The sequence below is a fragment of the Canis lupus genome, chromosome 7, assembly GCF_011100685.1.
Source record: "Canis lupus familiaris isolate Mischka breed German Shepherd chromosome 7, alternate assembly UU_Cfam_GSD_1.0, whole genome shotgun sequence".
Lineage (NCBI taxonomy): Eukaryota > Metazoa > Chordata > Mammalia > Carnivora > Canidae > Canis > Canis lupus.
The window spans coordinates 71,147,828-71,170,783 of record NC_049228.1 but is presented as its reverse complement, the minus strand read 5'-3'; the positions used below and the strand labels follow the sequence as shown (position 1 = coordinate 71,170,783).

General features: G+C 35.4%; 2 long non-coding RNA genes across 2 annotated transcripts in view; both read right to left on the bottom strand.

Moving 5' to 3' along the window:
- LOC111096915 overlaps positions 1-22,956 on the bottom strand; it is a 149,582-nt gene that overhangs the window by 23,004 nt on the left and 103,622 nt on the right. The gene's annotated exons all lie outside the window — the stretch shown is intronic.
- LOC119872703 lies at positions 3,131-21,705 on the bottom strand. The gene is made up of 4 exons (XR_005361724.1): positions 21,597-21,705; positions 19,985-20,125; positions 5,982-6,085; positions 3,131-3,410 (listed from the first exon to the last, which is right to left on the bottom strand). It is a non-coding gene; the product is annotated as an uncharacterized LOC119872703 (long non-coding RNA).

Genomic DNA, 22,956 nt, shown 5'->3' with positions numbered 1-22,956 from the left:
AAGCTATGATCCTCTAGACAGTGTGGTACTGGCACAAAAACAGACACATAGATCAATGGAACAGAATAGAGAACCCAGAAGTGGGCCCTCAACTCTATGGTCAACTAATATTCGACAAAGCAGGAAAGACTATCCACTGGGAACAGGACAGTCTTTTCAATAAATGGTGCTGGGAAAATTGGACATCCACATGCAGAAGAATGAAACTAGACCATTCTCTCACACCAGACACAAAGATAAACTCAAAATGGATGAAAGATTTAAATGTGAGACAAAATCCATCAAAATCCTAGAGGAGAACACAGGCAACACCCTTTTTGAAGTTGGCCACAGCAACTTCTTGCAAGATACATCCATGAAGGCAAGGGAAACAAAAGTAAAAATGAATTCTTGGGACTTAATCAAGATAAAAAACTTCTCCACAGCAAAAGTCAACAAAACTAAAAGACAACCTACAGAATCAGAGAAGATATTTGCAAATGATGTATCAGATAAAGGGCTAGTATCCAAGATCTATAAAGAACTTATTAAACTCAACACCAAAGAAAGAAACAATCCAATCATGAAATGGGCAAAAGACATGAACAGAAATCTCACAGAGAAAGACATAGACATGGCCAAGAAGCACATGAGAAAATGCTCCCTATCACTTGCCATCAGGGAAATACAAATCAAAACCACAATGAGATACCACCTCTCACCAGTGAGAATGGGGAAAATTAACAAGACAGGAAGAAACAAATGTTGGAGAGGATGTTGAGAAAGGGGACCCTCTTGCACTGTTGGTGGGAATGTGAACTGGTACAGCTACTCTGGAAAACTGTGTGGAGGTTCCTCAAAGAGTTAGAAATAGACCTGCCCTACGACTGAGCAATTGCACTTCTGAGGACTTACCCCAAAGATACTGATGCAGTGAAATGCCGGGACACCTGCACCCCGATGTTTCTAGCAGCAATGTCCACAATAGCCAAACTGTGGAAGGAGCCTCGGTGTCCATCGAAAGATGATGGATAAAGAAGATGTGGTTTATGTACACAATGGAATATTACTCAGCCATAGAAACGACAAATACCCACCATTTGCTTCAACATAGATGGAACTTGAGGGTATTATGCTGAGTGAAGTAAGTCAATCAGAGAAGGACAAACATTATATGGTCTCATTCATTTGGGGAATATAAAACATAGTGAAAGGGAATAAAGGGGGAAAGGAGAGAAAATGAGTGGGAAATATCAGTGAGGGTGACAGAACCTGAGAGACTCCTAACTCTGGGAAATGAACAAGGGGTGGTGGAAAGGGAAGTGGGCAGAGGGATGGAGTGACTGGGTGACAGGCACTGAAGAAGGCACTTTATGGGATGAGCAGTGGGTGTTATTCTATATGTTGGCAAATTGAACTCCAATAAAAAAAAAAAGAGAAAAAAGAAGAAAAAAAAAAAAAAAAAGAAAAACCCTGAAGGAAGATAGAGGGAAGAAAAATCACCTTGCCTATAATGGGACAAAGATAATTACATTCAACTTCTCCTCAAAAACCATGTAAATAATAAAAGAGTGGAATGAAATATTTACAGTGTTTAGAGGAAAAAGTCCACCAACTTAGAAGTCTGTAAAATTATTCTTCATAAGTAAGAGAGAAATACTTTCTCAGACATACAAAAATTGAGAGAATTTGTTGCCAATAGATCTGCCTTGCAAAAAAATGTTAAAATTAATTATTTATGGAAACGGAAAATAATACAGATCAGAAACTCACATCTGAACAATGAAGAAGGAAGAGTAAAGATAAATAACGCATTTGTTCTTCTTGGGACACATGGGTGTCTTAGTCAGTTAACTTTCCAACTCTTGGTTTTGACTCAGATTGTGATCTCAGGGTTGTAAGATTGAACTCTATGTTGGACTTCATGCTCAGGGCAGAGTCTGCTTGAGATTCTCCAGCTCTGTCTCTCCCCTGCCACTTTAGTGCATGTGTGAGCATATACACTCTCTCTCAAATAAATAACTAAACTCTTTTTTAAAAAATCCTTCATTCTTCTTAATTTAACATAATAGTTTGTTCAAAATCATGATATCAGTAACGTATTCAATTATTATTTATACTAACATATCCATGTACACTGTAAATGGGTGAATCATACCAGGTATGAGTTGTGTCTTAATGAAGCTGTTATTTTAATGAGCCCTGTCATTGAAGAGTTCCTAATCCAATAGATAGAATGGCAGATGAATACATACTTTAGTGATAGTAGAAATATGAGTCAAGTCCCCTTGTTGCAGAGTGTGGGGAAGCCACACATTATCACATGCTCATGTATGTGTGTATTTACCCTCATAATTCTAGGGATTGAGTTTGTAACCTCAGCACCCCAGAAGCACCTCTACTATACTAAACTTATATATACTAAACTTACCCCAGATGAAAAGTATATATTTCAAACTGAAATAGAGATCAAAATAGTACTTTTCTTTATAAAAAGTTTAAAAAAATGAGCACAAAACTGTATCATAAGTTATTTTGCAAATGCATGCAGTGTAACTATACATGTTTTTACATGCTCTTAGTCAATGTAATTATATTAATTGATATAAGGGAATTTTATACATATATCTTGAAAAAATTGACATGTATCAGTATATTTTAGTTTTAAATATGTATCAGTATATTTGGCATTTTGTGGCTCAGATGGTTGAGCCTCTGACTCATGATTTCAGCTCAGGTCATGATCTCGGGGTCATGAGATCAAACCCATCATCAGCCTCCAGGCCAGGACACTGCTTAAGATTCTCTCTCTCCTCCTTTCCCTCTGTTCCTATCCCTCCCCCACCCCCTGCTCATGCTCTCTCTCTCTCTCTCAAAAAAAAAATATGTGTGTGATATATATATTTATGTATATAACATATAATAGTTTATTTATGTGTATATATATACACATTATGTATATGTATATATATATATACACACATATATATATTTGGTATTTTGATATATCTATAATACATATATATATGAATTAAGTGACTCAATATTTATATTATTTAAAGGGATATCAAATAATTTTATCATAGCATAAAATTAATAAACGTGATACAATCAATGTACACATGGAAAAAAATATAGAGATTGGGCCAGAAAATCTCTTCATGTGAAATTGACAAAGCAACATCAGAGAATAGTAAAGTTATAAGGAAAATTTAGTAGCATCTAGTCTGTCTCTTTCAGAAATAAAAATCCCATTTGCTGTATATTTGTTAATCACCCAGTTATGCTTTGATACCTTTAGTATGAGAGGCTCTCTCCTTTACCAGTCTGCCTGTCCCAACACTGGACAACTCTAATCTCTTGGAATATTTGTTCAGAATTTCTCTCTTTGCTGTGGCTCCAGTATGATGTAGGTTTGTCTTTGGGAGCATCTGAAAATAGGTTTATTCCACATTAAATCTTACATATTTATCATTCCTTAGTACCTTTTCAAGTGGTTTAACATACCTCACCTCATTTCATTCTACCTGAAAGGTTTGCAAAGTATGGTTATCTCAGTTTTGCAAAGAAACAGCAGAGGACTCTGTTATCAGTGTTCAGAAAGAAAAACAAAAGGGGCACCTGAGTGGCTCAGTGGTTGAGCATCTGACTTTCGCTTAGGCTGCGATATCCGTGTCCTGGGATCAAGTCCTGAATCAGGCTCTCTAGGGGGAACCTGCTTCTCCCTCTGCCTATGTTTCTACCTCTCTCTGTGTGTCTCTCATGAATAAATAAATAAAATATTTTTAAAAAGAAAGAAAAAGAGTAGAATCCCATTTAAGTGGGGAAATTGTATTTGTTTATTTATATGCTTGTTTGTTTTTCAAAATATTAGCTCTCAGAAACTTGGTCAACTCTATAACAGGTACAAAAGCAACCTGAAACAATGCCTGGAACCACAGCTTAGAGGGTTTCTGGCAATAACAGAGTCCACCTGCACCCCCAGAATCAATGCCTTCCACTCGGGCAGCTTGATTCTGACCTGACATATGTAGGTACATCCCAGAGGTGGAATATAAGTCATGTGCCTTCACCTTAGCAACCAGGGGAGCTAAGAAATGTGGGTTATGAGGAATTTTATATGGAGAAGGCAAGGTGACAATACACAAAACTAGTTTTGTCACTCATCATAAAAGCATGTCAAATGAGTTTTGTCTATTAACACCTTGAATAGGGGCAGCCCGGGTGGCTTAGCGGTTTAGCGCTGCCTTCAGCCCAGGGCCTGATCCTGGAGACCCAGGATTGAGTCCCAGGTCAGGCTGCCTGCATGGAGCCTGCTTCTCCCTCTGCCTGTGTCTCTGCCTCTCTCTCTCTCTGTGTCTGTCATGAATAAATAAATAAAATCTTAAAAAAAAAAAATCTTGAATAGCTGTCTTTCTTCATTCTATGGGGACATATCGGATCTTTCTTGGACAGTGATGTTGATTTGAATATGCTACCAAGGTTACTTGAGTTATATTCTCTAAGAATCACTAGTTTGGATACTTTAAATATATTTTAATTTTATTTTTCAATTATACCCTAATAAAGCTGAAAAAAAGATTATTATTAAGAGAAGCTGAATATAGGTTATATAGGAACTCTCTGTATTATCTTTACAAGTTTTCTGTAAATCTAAAATTACTCCTAAATTGAAGTTTATTAAAAATAGAAAACAAATGAATCACTACTTTGCTCAAGTGACTCAAACTTCTGTGGATTTGTCTTTCTTCCCCATACCTCTCTACCCTATCCTTAAGAATCTCATGAAATGTCAGGTCATCTTTGCCAGTTTTACTACCTCACTGTTAAAGTCTCCACTTCCACGTGTAGCATTTTACTTACAGTAGGTACTTGTCTCAGTATTTTTTATTCCTATTTATAACATTTTATTTTCTAGTTGCTAAGAATATTTTAATGAAGCAAGAAATAAGGTAAGGGGAAGGAATACAGAAATTTGACCACTTCAAAAAAATGTCTGATATTCTAGAAATGATTTCACCAATTGATTGATTGATTGATTCATTCATTCAAGAAACAGTAATGGCATACTGAGGGGAATAACCTCTCCTTGGGAAAACCAGTCCCTCCTCCTCCTCACAGGATAAAATTTTCGGTCACTCTACCTTCCTCTAGTCCTGAGAAAGAGGTGAGATGAGAGCCAGGTTGAGACTATCAGAATCATTTTGTGGGATTAATATGTGGACGACATGCCCTATGCTTATAGGTAGATGCAGAATAAAGCTGCCTGATGACAAGCAGAGCCCAGAGTTCCAGGGAAGACAGGAGCCTTGATGATATCCTCTGAGCCCTGGATCCTGCTGTAGATAAAGCCAATGCCAGCTTTTGGCTTTTCAGTTTAATGATCTGATAAATTCCGTTTTTGTTTAATCTAGTTTGTGTTCCACTTCTGTCTCTGCAACAGAAAAGGACACTGAAGGGACACTAAAAATAATCTATCCTCACTCTGTCTTTTAGGTGTATTTGTGAGTTTTTTTCTCTTTAATCTTCAAAAATATATTCTGGAAATGCAAAGAGGCTCTGCCAGGAGCTATTCTAGTCTCTGTCATACAGGGAGGCATTAGTAATAATGCGCAGTGCAATGGGGGAGGTTAATAACAGCATGTTTGAAGTATTAGAGGAATATCAAGTAAAAAGTGACCAAATGCCAAAACACAAAACCCACTCCATCTCCACCTTCCTCCCACTCAGTGCCTTTGGTCTGATACCTGTAATAGTGTCAGGGCCTTGATTAGTACCTTCGCCTACTCTCAGATCCTGCTCCCAAACAGCCTTCAATTTTCCTCTTGGCAGACTCTAGAGTCACTGATGAATTTATTTCTCTTTTTTCCCCTCTAGAATTCTTTAAATGTTGGTTTGTTTCTGCTTTCTGTTTTTTGTTGTTGTTGTTGTTGTTGTTTTTGGTAGAGTTTTTATGTTGTCTTTTGTAATATCTAGTCTTAAAAGTTAACCTATGAATTTACCTTAATTTCAGTGAAGGTTGGCTGGATGGTTTTTGACCTTCACTTTCAGGTACTTTTTTCTCTTCCACTTTGCATCTGGAGATGCCACTGGCTATTTAGCTCACCTTGGTATGCTCAGAGAAAGCAAGGAGGGTAGGAGTTAACCTTTCATGTAATGATTAGAAAATAGTTACTTGCTTTGGAACAAGTCTTAACTGCATTCGTCGGTTGGCTAATTAGCTCTAAGTCATATATTTTTGACCTTTTAGAAGATGGCAGTGTTTCATTCTGAGTCATCAGGCCGATTACTCTTTTGCTTAAATAAAAAAAAAAAAAGTTTCCTGTATTTTAATTAACTTAGCTATTTTGTTTACGGAGAATTTAACAACCTTTGGCTCTGACCTACAATTCTTGCCAATGGCTAAAATTTTTTAATGTTCAGTAGAAGCTGTGTTACAGGACTAGCACACAGGGTATTGGCATTGATGAATTGATCTTTTTCTTAATGACATTTTATCCTTCAAGCAACTAGCACAATTTCTGGCATAGAAAGAGCCAAATAAGTTTTTACATGAATGGATTCATTTTCTACATTTTGACAAGATTATATTGAGTGACTAATTTTCTATAAAGTATATAATGTTCTCTTAGGCTGAAAGAAATTATTTATGTTAGGTGTTCCTTTAAGTAAGAAGGGATGGAAAGACAAATATTTTCTACAGCCAATAGAACTATGCCACTTTGGGTATAATTCTCTTTTACGACAGATGTTTTCAAAGCTTTTTCTCCAATTCTTTCTGTAAAAAATGTCTCTATCTGCCTGATGCTGTACCTACCATTTTGCTGTGTTTCTGTTGGTTCCACATACAATAGCTGAAATATTATTCACAAATTGTTTCCTATAATCTTAACCAAAAAAGCTAGAGGTTATCCAGCTTAATTATTAAAATAACTATAAAGCATTATGTGAAGATGCCTTGTTATCTCAGAGAACAGAAAAATAAAGACATCAAAGAAAAAAGTGTGAATCAACTGATAAAGAATCTTCAGAGAATTCATCTTCTTCATGTTATTACGAGAGTCTGATTTATTCTCATGTCATGTTTTAATCTACATTGCTTAGGAATGAGACCTGAATCATAATAGGACATATTAAGCAATAAACCAGTAAAAGATTATCATGAATGTGAGAACCAAAAATGTATTTATAGACTCTGTCAAATAGTATCAGTTCAATAAAAATAATATTTAGTTTTTCTGAAAGTGATTGTATTTATTAAATTGGACTTAAATCTGCATTTTTCATTCATCTCCCTTCTCTTTTTAATTAAAAAAAAATTTTTTTTTTCATTTCCCTTCTCTTGAATAAAGTGCCACCTGTGTCAGGAAGTTCACAGTTGCAGCTGAATACGGAACTGTTTGTTTTATTATCATGCACCTCTCCTGGTTCAGATGCACAGTCCTGATGTAAAGACATTTCCTAGGGAGATTTTACAAGTAAGAACTTGGACGCTGGGAACAGAATGATGCATTTAAGTCTTAATTTAGCCTCTCAGGCAAGTTAATGTAATGTTACTAAAATCCAATTTTCTCATGTGAAATGTAAAAGTTATAACAAGTTAGAGGCTTTGAGAGGCAAATGAGAGAATATATTTAAAGTGCTTAGGATGGTATCTGACATATAAGTGGTAAGAATAATTATTATCAACATATTACATAGGTGAAATCTTACAGTCATGAGGCAGTAGTTTTGTCTATTTCCTGAGAATTTTTATTTTAAAAAAATGGAATTGTGTATTTCTAAGTGTAATAAATGACTTAAGACAATCACATTTTCCCAACGTTTTATTTTGAAAAATTTCAAACACATAGAAAGCTTCCAGTATAGTACAGTGAACACTATATATTTACCAAGATTCACCAACTGTTCACTTTTTACCACATTAGCTGTATCTGCCCTTTTCCATGTTTTAATATATATGTGCAATCTCCTAGAAACAAGGACCTTCTCCTACATACCTTCAGTATAAGAATCACCTTCAAGAAGCTTAACACTGATATGCTATTAGGTAGCATACTATTTATATTCATATTTTACCAATTGTCCTAATAATGTTGTTTTTAACTATTTTTATTTTGATTCAGAACATAATGATCAGGGATCACTATTTGCTTTTTGTTGTTCTGTTTTCTTAATATAGAAAATCCCCAGCATTTTTTCTCATCTTTCATGAACATTAATTTGAAGACTATAGATCATTTGTTTCACAGATTGTCCCTCAATTTGTACTTGTCTGATTATTTCCTCAGTCCTAGATTCAGGTTCAGCTTCTTGGCCAGTTACTACCATGCCTGGTGCTATGTCTGGGTGTCTCATAAAGGCAGTGCATGCTGTCTAATTTTTTTGTGATATTAAGGTTCATCTTTTGGATCATCTACCAGATTTCATCATTATACAGGTTCTGTGTTCCTTTTCAGAAAGATAGTCTGTGAAGCAACACTTTGAGAATGGGTAGGTCCTCTTCTCCAGCAACTTTTCACCTAATAGTTTGACTATTAAAGTTGAGGTGTTAGCCTGAATCAGTTGTAAGAATAATGTAACAATGGTTACAATGGTTAATGTGGTGAGTTTTCTAATTATACCATTATTTCTGCAATTATTAGTTGGTATTCTTCCTAAGGAAGCTCTTTTTTAAAGATTTTATTTATTTTTATTTATGAGAGACACAGAGAGAGAGAGAGGCAGAGACATAGGCAGAGGGAGAATCAGGCTCCCCATAGGGAGCCTGATGCAGGACTCCATCGCAGGACCCTGGGATCATGACCTGAGCTGAAAGCAGATGCTCAACCACTGAGCCACCCAGGTACCCATATAAAGAAGCTCTTTCCTCCCATTTTAGAATCACGATGAGCTCATAGATTTTTAAAATTGTCATTAGATATATTAGAGCACATTTCATCTGTATAAGATAGATGTGCCAAATATTTTTTAGGTTCAGAAGATTAGAACTGTGCATTGTCCCTGCTGAGAACTATCCTGATTTAAAGACTGTAGCAAAAGATCTGGTATATTTTACATTCTTAAGGTTCGTAAATTGATGTAGTTTTTAAAGATAAATTTAAGCTTTGTTAGTAACATGTTAGGGTACTTGTAGTGCTGCAGACCTCTGTATTGATAGATTGATAGATGTTTGACTCAATTAGTTTTTAAAGATAAACCTCTATTCCCTATAATACCACCTAAGATATAAACTAATTCCTTTTATTTATAGCTATGTAAAGCACAAAGGCATGGCACTGACTAGTACTAGAGCACAGAGCTTTCCATTTGTTTATCCTAAACGTATAAAAAGATAAAAAGTGTTTATATACTGCAGGATTCTTCTTTGCAATACTTATTTGTTCTGGTCAGAAATAGGTAGGTTTTTGACCCAAAGGGAGAGATCTGTACCAAGTTTTTATTAGCTGAATTCTGTTTAGAATTGCTGCTGTAGAAAAATTCCCAGTTCTACTGATTTCCGCAGTCTAATGTTTTAGCATGAAATGTTATTGTTAAGTCAGTGATCTAACAAATCCCTGTCTCTTTGGAAATAAACTGTTTTTCCTGTCTCATTAATTTTAAGATGTTCTCTTAATTTAGCTTTTCTAAAATTTCACTACAATATATTTAGTTAGGAAATTATTTTTTACTTATCCTTCTTTTTTTAAAAAAAATATTTTATTTATCCATTCATGAGAGATACAGAGAGAGAAAGGCAGAGGGAAAAGCAGGTTCCATGCAGGGAGCCCGATGTGGGACTCGATCCCAGGTCTCCAGGATCACACCCTGGACTGAAGGCAGCACTAAACCGCTGCGCCACTGGGGCTACCCTTTACTTATCATTCTATTTGAATATTGCTTCTCACTGATTCTCCATATTCTTTCTTCTGAATGCTTTTATTATGCATGAGATCCTTTAAATTTATCCTCCTTATCCTTCACCCACTGCATTTGCCTACCTTTCACCTCTCTGGACAATATTTTGTGTAACTCTTTCCTATCTCCCTACTTACCATCTATTTGTCTCTTCACCTGCCTCTAATTGACTATATTTTCTTCATCTTAATTTCAATTTAGATCTTTTCAAATGTCTTTTTTTTTAGTACCTTGTTTTCTTAGTATTTTGCTTCCTTTGCCATAGAATTTCTGTTCTTTTTAATGTTTGTAATTATTTTTATATTCTTCCTTGAGCTTATTACATTCTTTCTTTAAATTCTTCGGTTAAGTTTTCTAATCAAAGTGAGTGGTTTACTTAAGTGTTACACCACTTCAAAATTGTGAGTTCATCTTTAGATAGGCTGGCTTCTTGTGGGAATCCACACTGGTCAGAGTTATGGGAGTATTATTTCAGAGCAGTTTGCTTTTGCTTTCTCTGTGGTCTTAGGTGTATCACTATCTAGGGACTTGTATTGTGTGTTAGTTTCTTGGCTTAGATTTTATTAAACCAGAATTTGTACCTTAAATGCTTATAAGGTCCAGGTGAGACTCAGGAGAAACTTTTTTCCATAAAAACATGAAAAGAAAACAATACCTTTCTTATCATCTCTCTCTGAGGTGGGTGATGTTTTTCTGCCACCCTCTTATTGGGAGGATCATTACTTGAGGGTGTTTTCTTAATGTGGGTTCTCAATCTTTACACCTTGCCTTAGGCAGCCCAAGGTCTGTGATTTCTCCACACATGGCTACTCTCACCCAAATCCCTAAAATATGAAGGCTGAACTATACCCAGTCCCCTTCCCATCCCACTGAGCATCAACATTAACTGCTGTGATTTCTGTGTCCATTTTCATGTTCAGCATCTTGGTTATCTTTCTCAAGATTGTAGCTTTGTATATAACCGAATCTGTGTTATTTTTTACATAATTTCTAGGTATTTTAAGAAAGATGGCTTTTATGTTATCAAGTCAGACATAATGTTACAACTGGAAGTCTAGTCCCATAGTTTCTAAATAATCTTCTCTTTAAAATATACATTAAGGGAGCACCTGGGTGGCTCAGTGCTTGAACATCTGCCTTTGGCTCAGGTTGTGATCCCTGGGTCCCAGGATGGAGTCCTACATTGGGCTCCCAACGGGAGGCCTGCTTCTCCCTCCCTATGTTTCTGCCTCTCTCTCTCTCTCTCTGTGTCTCTCATGAATAAATAAATAAAATCTTTAAAAATATACACACACACATTAAGATTATTTATAGTGGCATGATTATGCCATGTAACCTTGTTCAGGACAAAGAAGTGGAAGTGGAATTCCACTGACTGAGGCTTCCTTCACTTTCCTAATTAAAAAAAGGGGGTGGTGGTGGTGGTGAACTGTTTCTTCCTTCCTGGAAGTTTAAGCAATGCCTGGAGGTGGAGCACCCACCTTGGAGCCAGGAAATGAATGTAACATATTAAGACGGTAAAGCAGGAAGAAGACAGAAGAGTCTGGTTCCTTGACCAGGTGCCCCAGATCTGAACCCCAACATAGGAATTCGATGTTGCATGATAAAAGTGAACTACTTTTCTAGTTAAAGGTGTTTTGTTTTTTTTTTTCAGACTCTGCTAACTGCAGTTGAATGCAATTCAGATTGATAATGTAAATGGTAGTTTCAAACAAATAAATTTGTAGATAAAAAGTATTCAGCTTTAAAGTTTTTGTATATAAATTGCAAAAGCAGAAACATGAGACTAGTTACTACATATAGCCACATTAACCATATTGCATGTTTAGGACTTGAAACGTCTCATGCTTCTGGCACTTGAACAAATACTCTTCTGTAAATACTGTGCTTTCTCATGTCCTCATTCCTCTTCTCCTGCTGTGCTCTCAAACTGTCCTCCATAATTTCTGTTTATCATATTATTTACAATTATTGCTTCGTGATGTGCCTTCCTTACAAGAGAATGACTTCCTTTAACATACGAGATATGCCTTAATCATTTTGCATCCCGAGCACTTAAAACAGTATCTGGTATTGCTATAGTTTTCATTGAAGTATAGTTCATATATAAGATTAAACTAGTTTCAGGTGTACCACATAACGATTCAACCATTATATATATATTATGAAATGTTCACCATGATAAGTATAGTTACCTTCTGTCAACAAAGTTATTACAATATAATTGACTATATTCCCTATGCTGTACTCTTCATCCTCATGACTTATTTTACTGAAAATTTATACTTCTTAGTCCCCTTCACCTATTTCATCTAGCCCCTCCCTATCCCCTTTGGCCACTACCAGTTTCTCTCTGTATTTATGAGTCTGTTTCTGTTTGTTTATGTGTTTATATGTTTATTTTCTCGTTTTTTGTTTGTTTGTTTTTTAGATTCTAGATGTAAGGGAAATCATATGGTACTTGTCTTTCTTTCTTCTGACTTATTTTACTTAGCACGATAACTCCTAGATCCATCCATGTGGTCTCAAATGGCAGGATTTCATTCTTTTGTATAGGCTGAGTAGTATTCCATTATGTGCTTATACTGCATCTTCTTTATTCATTCATTAATCAATGGACACTTAGGATGTTTCCAAACCTTGGCTATGGTAAATAATGTTGCAATAAACATAAAGATACATATATCTTTCTGGATTACTGTTTTCATTTTCTTTGGGTGAATAATTAGAACTGAAATTACTGAATTGTATGATGTTTCTATTTTTAGTTTTTTGAGCAACTTTTATACTGTCTTCCATAGTGGGTGTACCAATTTGCAAGCCTACCAACAGTGCACAAGTGTTCCTTTTCCTCCATATCCTCACCAACACTTGTTATTTCTTGTCTTTCTAATATTAGCCATTGTGACAGGTATAAGATAATGTCTTATTATGGTTTTAACTTACATTTTCCCAATGATTAGTTGTCTTGAGCATCTTTTCATGTGTCTGTTGGCCATCTGTATATCTTCAATACGTAACTGTCTATTGAAGTCTTCTGTACATTTTTAAATCAGGTTATTTAGACGTTTTTTGGTGTTGAGTTGTATAAGTTCTTGATATACTTTGGATATTAACCTCTTATCAAATGTATCATTTCCAAGTATCTTCTCCCATTCTGTGGGTTGCTTTTTGTGTTTCCTTCACTGTACAAAAGTTTCTTAGTTTGATATAGTCCCAATTTTCTATTTTTTGCTCTACTTCCCTTGCCTAGTGAGACATATCCAGAGAAATATTGCTAAGGCAAATATCCAAGAGTACATGGTCTGTGTTGTGTTTTAGGAGTTTTATGGTTTCAAGTCTTAGATTTAGGTCCTTAGTCCATTTTATTTTATTTTTTATATTTTATTTATTTATTCATGAGAAACACACACACACAGAGAGGCAGAGACGCAGGCAGAGGGAGAAGCAGGCTCCATGCGGGGAGCCTGACATGGAACTTGATCCCGGGTCTCCAGGATCATGCTCCAGGCTGAAGGCGGCACTAAACCACTGAGCCACAGGGCTGCCTTCTTTAGTCCATTTTAAATCTATTTTTTGTGAATGAGATAAAAAAGTAATCCAATTTTATTCCTTTGCATGTAGCTGTCCAGTTTTGCCAGCATCATTTATTGAAGAGAATGTCTTGTCCCCATTGTACATTCTTTCCTCCTTTATCATTGATTAATGATATAAACGTGAGTTTATTTTTGGATCCTCTAATCAGGTTGACTGGTATCTATGTCTGCTTTTGTGGCAGTATCATATTCTTTTTATTACTATAGCTTTGTAGTATAGCTTGAAACCTGGGAGCATGATACCTCTAATTTTGTTTTTTTTTTCTCAAGACTGCTTTGGATATTCAGAGTCTTAGGGGTTTCATACAACTTTTAGGATTTTTTTTTTTTTACAATCTAGTGAAAAGTACTATGGTATTTTGATAGACATTACATTGAATGTGTAGATTGCTTTGGATAGTATAGCTATGTTAATAATATTAATTCTTCCAGTCCATGAGAATGTTATATATTTTCATTTAATTGTCTTGTCTTCAGTTTCTTTCATCAATGTCTTAGAGTTCTCAAAGTACAGGTCTTTCATATCCTTGGTTAAATTTATTTCTAGTTGTTTTATTCTTTGATACAACTGTAAATGGGATTTTCTAAAGATTTATTTATTTATGTATTTATTTTAGAGAGAGAGAGGGAGAGAATCATCAAGCAGATTCCCCACTGAGTGCAGAACACAACTTGGGGCCTGATCTCACAATCCATGAGATCATGACCTGAGCCAAAACCAAGAGCCAGTTGCTCAACAAACTGAGCCATGATGTGCCCCTGTAAATCAGATTTTTAAAAAATTTGTCTTTCTGCTATTTCATTATTACCGCACAGAAACACAACAGATTTCTGTATATTGATTTTATATCCTACAGATTTACTGAAGTCACTTATTCTAATCATTTTTTGGTGAAGTTTTTAGGGTTTTCTATATAAGTATTATGTCATCTGTCAATAGTGACAGTTTGAATCCTTTTTTACTACTTTGCACGTTGTCATTTATTCTTGTCTAATTTCTATGGTTATAACTTCCAACACCATGTTGAATAAAAGTGGTGAGAATAGGCATCCTTGTCTTCTTCCTAATCTTAGAGGAAAAATTTTCAAATTTTCACCATTGAATGTAATATTAGCTGTGAGTTTATCATATATGGCCTTTATTATGCTGAGATATGTTCCTTCTATACTTTGTTGAAAGTTTTTATCATGAAAGATGTTAAGTGTTGTTTAATGGATCTATTGATATGATCATATGATTTTTATCCATCACTTTTTAATGTGGTGTATTATGTTGATTGATTCCAAGGATAGTTCAATAACTACAAATCAATTTTCACTCGATCATTGTGAATAATTCTTTTAATGTTTTTTTGAATTGGTTGCTACTCTTTTGTGGAGGATTTTTACTTTCTGTTCAACAGGAATAATGGCATGCTGTTTCCTCTCTCTCTCTCTTTCTCTCTCTTTGTAGTGTCTTTGTCCGATTTTGTTATTAGGGTAATGCTGGCCTTGAGAATGAATTTGGAAACATTGCCTCCTCATGGATATTTTGGAATATTTTGAGAAAGGTAAGAATTAACTCTACTTTAAAAAATTTGGTAAAATTCACCTGTGAATCCTTCTGGTCCTGGGCTTTTATTTATTGGGAGTTTTTTTTTTTTTTTTTTTTTTAATGACTGATTCAATTTCCCTACTAGCAATCAGCCTGTTCAGTTTTTTAGTTTCTTTCTGATTCAGTCTTGGAAGATTATATGTTTCTAGGAATTTATACGTTTTTTCAAGGTTACCCAATTTTTGAGGTATAATTTTTCATAGTAGTCTCTTACAGTCCTTTATATTTCAATGGCATCAGTTGTAACTTCTCTCCTTTAACTTCTGATTTTATTGATTTGAGTTCTCTGTTTTTGTTTTTGTTTTTATTAGTTTGGCTAAAGGTTTACCAATTTTATTTATTTTTCCAAAGAACTAGCTCTTCATTTCCATGACTGGGTTTTTTAATTATTTTCTTAGTCTCTGTTTCCTTTATTTCCACTCTGATTTTTATTCCTTTCTTGTACTAATTCTAGGATTTGTTTGATTTTCTTTTTCTAGTTTCTTTAGGTATAACGTTAGATCATTTATTTGAAATTTTCCTTGTTTCTTGAAGTTGAACTGAATGACTATAAACCTTCCTCTTATAATCTATTTTGCTAGATCCCAAAGACTAAACTATTGTATTTTCTTTTTATTTTTTTTAAGATTTTATTTATTTATTCATGAGAGACACACAGAGAGAGAGACAGAGAGAGAGAGAGAGGCAGAGACACAGGCAGAGACACAGGCAGAAGCAGAAGCAGGCTCCATGCAGAAAACCTGACATGGGACTTGATCCCAGGCCTCCAGGATCATGCCCTGGGCTGAAGGCAGTGCTAAACTGCTGGGCCACCGGGGCTGCCCCGAACTATTGTATTTTCATTTTTATTTGTCTCCAAGGTAATTTTTAAAATTTACTCTTTCATTTCTTCATTGACACACTGGTTGTTGAGTAGCGTGTTGTTTAGTCTCATGTTTGTGGTTTTTCCAGCTTTTTCTTTCTTGCAATGATTTATAGTCTACTATTGTGGTTGAAATAGATGATAAATATGATTTCAATCTTCTTAAATTTATTGAGATCCTTTTGTGGCCTTACATGCTCTATCCTGGAGAATATTTCAGGTGCACTTGAAAAGAACGTGTATTCTGCTGTTCGCAGATGGAATGTTCTGTAAACACATGTTAAGTACATATGGTCTAATGTGTCTTTCAAAGCTGATCTTTCCTTATTGATTTTCTGTCTGAATGATCTATTCATTGATATCAGTGGGGTGTTGAAGCATAGTATTAATGTATTACTGTCAATTTCTTCCTTTTTGTCTCTTAATATTTGCTTTATGTATTTAGGTACTCCTATGTTTGTTGCATAGATATTTACAATTGTTATATTTTCTTGCTGGATTGATCCCTATATTATTATGTAGCATACTTCTTGGTCTCTTGCTAGTCTTTGTTTTAAGGTCTATTTTGTCTGATAAAGGTTTTGCTACCTCAGTTTTTTTTTTTTGTTTTTGTTTTTGTTTTTTTTTTTTTTGCTTCTATTTGCACGAGTATGTTTTTCCATCCCTTTATTTTCAGTCTGTATGTGTCTTTAGGGCTGAAGTGAGTCTCCTGTGGGCAACACATAGATGAGTCTTGATTTTTTTAATCCATTCAGTCACCCATATGTTTTTTATTGGAGCATTTAGTCCATTTCCATTTGAAGTAATTTATTGGAGCATTTAGTTCATTTCAATTTAAAGTAATTAGTAAGTAAAGTAATTACGTACTTATTGTCATTTCGTTAATTGTTTTCTGGTTGTTTTGCCATTCTCTGTTCCTTTCTTCTCTTGTTTGTTTCCTTTGTGATTTAAAGACTTTCTTTAGTGTTATGATTGGAATACCTTCTCTTTATTTTTTAAATTTATTATAGGTTTTTTATTTGATTGTCATGAAGTTTATATATAACATCCTATGTATATAGCAGTCTATGTTAAGTTAATAATCGCTTATGTTCAAAAACATTGTGAACTATAAAAGATTCAAACACTATATTTTTACTGTCTCCCTTCTGTGTTTTACATATATGGTGTCGTGTATCTTTTTATTTTGTGCAATTCTTAGCTAATTTTGGAGATATAATTTATTTTACTACCCTTTGTTTTTTAACCTTCATTCTAGTTTTGTAAGTGATTAAACTTCTACTTTTACTTTATATTTGCTTTTACCATAGAAATTTTTTCTTTTCATAATTTTTTTTACTTCTGTTTATGGTCTTGTCTTTTCCTTTAAAGAAGTCCCTTTAACATTTCTGCTAAGTTTGGTTTAATGGTGATAAACTCCTTTAACTTTTGTTTGTCTGGAAAACTCTGTTTCTACTTCAATTTAGAATCATATTTTTTGCCAAGTAAAGTATTCTCGGCTGTAGGGTTTGTTTTCTTTTTTTTTTCCTTTTAGCATTTTGACTATATCATGCCACTCTTCTGGCCTGCAAAGTTTCTGCTGAAAAATCAGCTAATAGTCTTGTGGGATTTCTCCTGTGCATAACTGTGCCTTATTTTCCTGCTTTTAAGATGATCTCTTTGGAGTGCCTGGGTGGCTTAGTCAGTTAAGCATCTGACTTCAGCTCAGGTTATGATCTGAGTCTTGGGGTTGCACTGTATCCAGACTTCAAGCTCAGTAGGAGTCTGCTTTCCTTCCTCCTCTGCCCTTTCCTCTGCTCATGTTCTCTCTCAAATAAATCTTTTTTTTAAGATTTTTTAAAAAGATTTTATTTATTTATTCATGAGAGACTTAGAGAAGGAGAGAAAGAGGCAGAGACACAGGCAGAGGGAGAAGCAGACTCCATGCAGGGAGCCCAAAATGGGACTTGATCCCAGGTATCCAGGATCACACCCTGGGCCGTATGCGGCGCTAAACCGCCGAGCCACCTGGGCTGCCCAAATAAAACTTTTTTTAAAAAAGATTCTTTATCTTTAATTTTTATCATTTTAATTCTTATGTGTCTTTGTTTGGACCTCATAGGCTCATCTTGTTCAAGGTTTTCTTTGATTGCTGGACCTGCATTTCTGTTTCATTCTCTAGGTTAGGGAAATTTTCAGCTAGTATATCTTCAAAGGGTTTCTGCTCCTTTCTCTCTCTTTTGTCCTTCTGGGACCCTTACAATACAAATATTATTACACTTGCTGATATCACAGATGCCCCTTAACCTCTTCTCATTTTTTTAATTCTTTTTTTTTCCTTTTTGTTGTTCAGCTTACTTCCCATTAATCCTATATTTCAGATTGCTGATGCATTCTTCTACATCCTGTAATCTCTCCTTTTGTTTTCCTCTTGTGGATTTTCCATTTTAGTAATGGTATTCTTTAGCTGTAACTGGTTCTTTTTTATATTTTCTATTTCTTTGTTGAAGTTCTCACAAGTTCATCCACTCTTGCTCAAGTCCAATGAGTATTTTTATGACCATTACTTTGAACTCTTGACCAAGTATTTTGCTTAATTTCATTTTGTTTAACTCTTTTTCTGGGGTTTTGTTATTTTGTTTGGGTCATATTCCTCATTTTGTCTATCTGCTTGTTACTATTAAGTTGGCTAGTTACATCTCCTGGACTTGAAAGTAGTGGCCTTTTGTAGAAGGCATCTTCTGGTACCTGTAAGGCAATCCCTCCCTGTCACCAGAACCAAGTGCTCTAGGTATGTCCCCCTGTGTGGGCTGTGTGCACCCTCATATTGTGGCTGAGCTGCAACTGCTATGGGTATTCTGGTGTATGGGGCTGGCTCCTGTTACAGCTGACTGATAAGCCCAACTGTAGCTACTATGAGTACACTGGTCAGTGGTGCTAGCTGGCACCCTCTCCAAGGCAGAAGTCACTTTGGAGGGGCACCAGCCCCAGCTGGGGCTGCCTTCCAGATATGGTATAGAGATAGTTGCTCTGGGGAAATGCTGGTCTCAACTGAGGCTGCCTGCTGGAGGTAGCAGGGCAGAGCTGCTTTGGATGGGCATCTGCTGGGGCAGGTGAATTAGATAGGGCAGGTTCCTAGGAAATGCCTGAGGGGTGTGTGGAATTGGTACTAGCAAGGTGCATGGAGAGTCAGAACTGGTTCCCACAAGCATTTGGCTAGTTAGGCTAAAAGAAGGCAAGACACATCCTAAAATTAGTCAATAAATCTTTACCAAACCTCAGGCATTTTTCAAACTGCCACCTCCATGAGGAGTCTTAGACCAAGTGGTATAGTGTGTAGGCCATTGAAGAGCAGAGACTCAGCTTCCTATAGTCCTTCCACTCTCCCAGAGTTAAGCCCACTCGTATTCAAAGTTCCCAGATCTAGCCCTACTAATTTTCAAAGCCAGGTGTTATGAGAGCTTATTCTCCCAGTGCCTAATCCTCAGAGACAGGGGTACCCAGTGTGAGATTTGATCCCTTGCTCCTCAGGGAGGACCTCCACACTTGTAATATCTCTCCCACTTATGCATCACTGTATGCGAGGTGTTTGGTTTCCTACCCTGTTTCTTCCCTTCATGCCTTTCTTGATGGGTCTTCTCTTTTATGCCTCTAGCTGTGGAAGATCTGCTCAGCCAAACTCAGGTCATTATCAGAGTGAGTTACATTACATGTTATTTTCTCAGTTTGTCTTTGGGAGAATCTGAGCTCAGGATTTACCTACTCCACCATCTTCCTCTTTGGTATTAATTTCTTTTTTAATTTTTTAACTAATAAATATTGTAATAGGTCACTGATAACCTATTAAATGCTAGGTACTCTTCATGGTGCTGATAACATAGCAATGAGTAAAACAGATGCAAAATTTTGCCCCTGAGGAGTTTATGTAATTTATAAACATCTTGCTTAATTGACAATTTACACATTCTGAAATCTTTTCCACATTTGTGAATGTACAGAAGCACAATGAAACAATGTCAGAAATAAACTTAGGAAAGATAATATTTTTTCAAGATATGATTTGGTCCTCTTACTCACTTTTCATGTGGTATAATCTGTGTTAATGAACATTCTCCACTTTTAGCACATGTCGATGAATCCCAAAGCAATTATTTCCAGCATGGAGCTTTCTCTTGATATCCACAATCGTATCTTTAGGCTTCTTGTTGATAACTTTAGCTGGGTACCATAACAACACTTATAATTCAACATATCAAAAATGTAACTCATTTCTCTTCATCCCAAAACATATTTATTTTTTGATACCTTAAAAAATAACCTACCCATTCGTGCCATTAAAAATTGACCATGCCGTCCTTCTTCATAGGAAACCATGATTTCCTGGAACCATGACTTTCTGTCTGTGTGTTTTAGCACAGCACAGCAAACATGGCCTCTCAATCCCGGCTGCCATTCCAGCCACTTCACATGTACCCTTTGCTCTCACCATAAGTGAGTACATGATTATTAGCAATTGCACAAACATATTCTCTTTTCCTCTTTGCTTTTGTTCTTGTTCTCTTCCCGAAATGTTCTTCCCCTTCACACATGACTACTCCTACTCAAGGGTAACTTCCACATAAAAATCCTATACCTCACTATCCTAAAACCAGGCCCTTATAATGTCACCCTTCTGTGCTTTGTTATCCTCTGTGCTTACCTGTATTATAGCATAGAAAAATATTTTTAAATGCTTACATTTCCAAGTTTAAATCAGTTTAACAACAGCACACGATGGGATGGTCCGAAGTGAAAAGATAACAAAACAGGATAAATGAAAAACCTTTGAGCCCAAAAGTCACTTTCTTTGTTTTACAAAAACAATAGTAGACTTTAAGTTTTTACTAACCTTGTGAAACTAGCAAAAACTAAGAAATTCTATATTCCAGGAATACAAGTAACTTATGATAAAGAATAAAATTTCATCTTTAAAATTAATTAAATTAGGGGAAACTGACTGGCTCATTCAAGAAAATATGTGATGCTTGATTTCTGGGTCATGAGTGCAAGCCCCACATGTGGTATAGAGATTACATATATTGCATACATAACATACATACTTACTTGCATAAATGTAATTAAATTACTAAAGTTAAACCATTTTCTGGGTAATATTTATTTCTATATTTAGCATACTAAGTATAGTAATAAAAGTAGCAGATTGAATTGTATAAGTTTCATTTCATGATCCTGTAGTATTTGAAGTTACAGAAGCACCCAAAAACAGTTGGTCTCCATATGAAATCATATTTTAGGAAATCACATAATACTTTATCACAGAAATACAAATGCCTGCAATATCATAGAAAACAGGGACCAAAAAGGAAAATGGGCATGCTAAGACTATCATATTACATCCTGCCAAATTTAAGTTTTTAAAGTTATGAAGTAATTCAGTTTAGAAGTTAATTTAGCTTTGCTGTATAAAAAACCCTAAAAGTTCTCATTTCCCCCCTACAGTAATCACGAAATATGATTTATATTTTCTCTTCTCATATCTCAAGAAATACTCTAAATATTTAGGATATTGAGGGAAACTATAGAATCAAATATAAGCTCCTGAACTCCTCCTTGGTCCCCCCATTACAGTAGCTATGAAAATTGGCACAATCCTGATGCCTCTGTTTTAAGTTTTCCCTTGCTTACTAACCTTAATTTATCCCTCCATGATATTAAAAAGTTCTAGTATATCTTAAACTCTCAGATTTTCTTGGCAATCCCAGTAACAGTTGATGCAGTGTGAAGTGCATGGAGCCTGGATGCTTCTTAGTTTGGCTTTTTCCAGAGATCTTAGAACTCCACCAATAATGGGTGGCCATAGAGTGAGCCAGAAAATGGAATTCAGTAATTCTAAGAGACTAGATCATCACTTCCAAGGATGTGGGCTTCTCTCCACATAGACTAGGAACACCAAAAAGATAGAAATTTTGTTGATGTTATGCATATCTGTATTATATATTTACATATTATGGTATAGATAGATTATATATATGTGTGTAATATATATATATATATATATATATATATAAAATATCTATTCCATACTGATATCTATATGTATGTTTAAATCATAATATATTCTTATATGCAGCTCCTAGGAGCATATGTGCCTAAAAACCATATGTGAAATAAGTAGCCAGAAACATGTCCTATTTTAAATAAGATAGCCTGTGCAAAATGTGCTTCTTAGCAATAGTTAGCTTTTTATATATCATCTAGACAAGTTCAAGCTCTGATGAACTGGGTCTTCTTAGAAAGCCAGAAGAATGTAAATTCATAACAAAATCCTGCTTCATTCTCTCCACTAATTTTCCTGTGCTCCTCTCAGGGTTTCTTTGCAGTTTTAATTTTTAAGCAGGTTTAAGGGAGATGATAAGTTGTACCTGTTTACTATCTGCAGCCTGAAAAAGAAGATGCATAGAGAGTAAACAGCAGTGACATTTTCTTTAGTCCAAGGAAACTGTTCTTCTAAAAATCCATCTCTTTAATATCAATAGAAGCCTTTCTATAGTAGTAAATTCTTCTAAAATTATACAACTGCGAGTAATTTTTCCAATTTTTGCCACGCCACCTTATTTCATTATCTTGTAAGGCTGAAGCATTTCCTTAGAAAGTTTGGAATACTATAGAAACATCCATTTCCTATGTTTCCAACCCTTGTAGAGATAATAATTGATGCTATTTCTCATCAGCGTAGTGGGTGATACCCCAATTGTGACACCAACTCTCAATTAATGAGTTGGGTTATTCTTGTACCAGTTGTCAAAAGGAACATTGAGCTAGGCACATTATACCACTGGCTTCAGAGGAGGGTACAATTGGCTGCAGGGGAAAGAGAAACAAGAACCAATACCAAGGAAGGTTATGGATTTACTGATGCCATAAGTATATTTACTCATTTCTCTGTCAATAAGGAGTTCTACAAAAACAGATCAGCCTTGAGGGAGGACCAAGTGGATAGTGTAGCTGTGGATTTCTAGAAATTTTGTGAGATATTGTGATTCTCATTA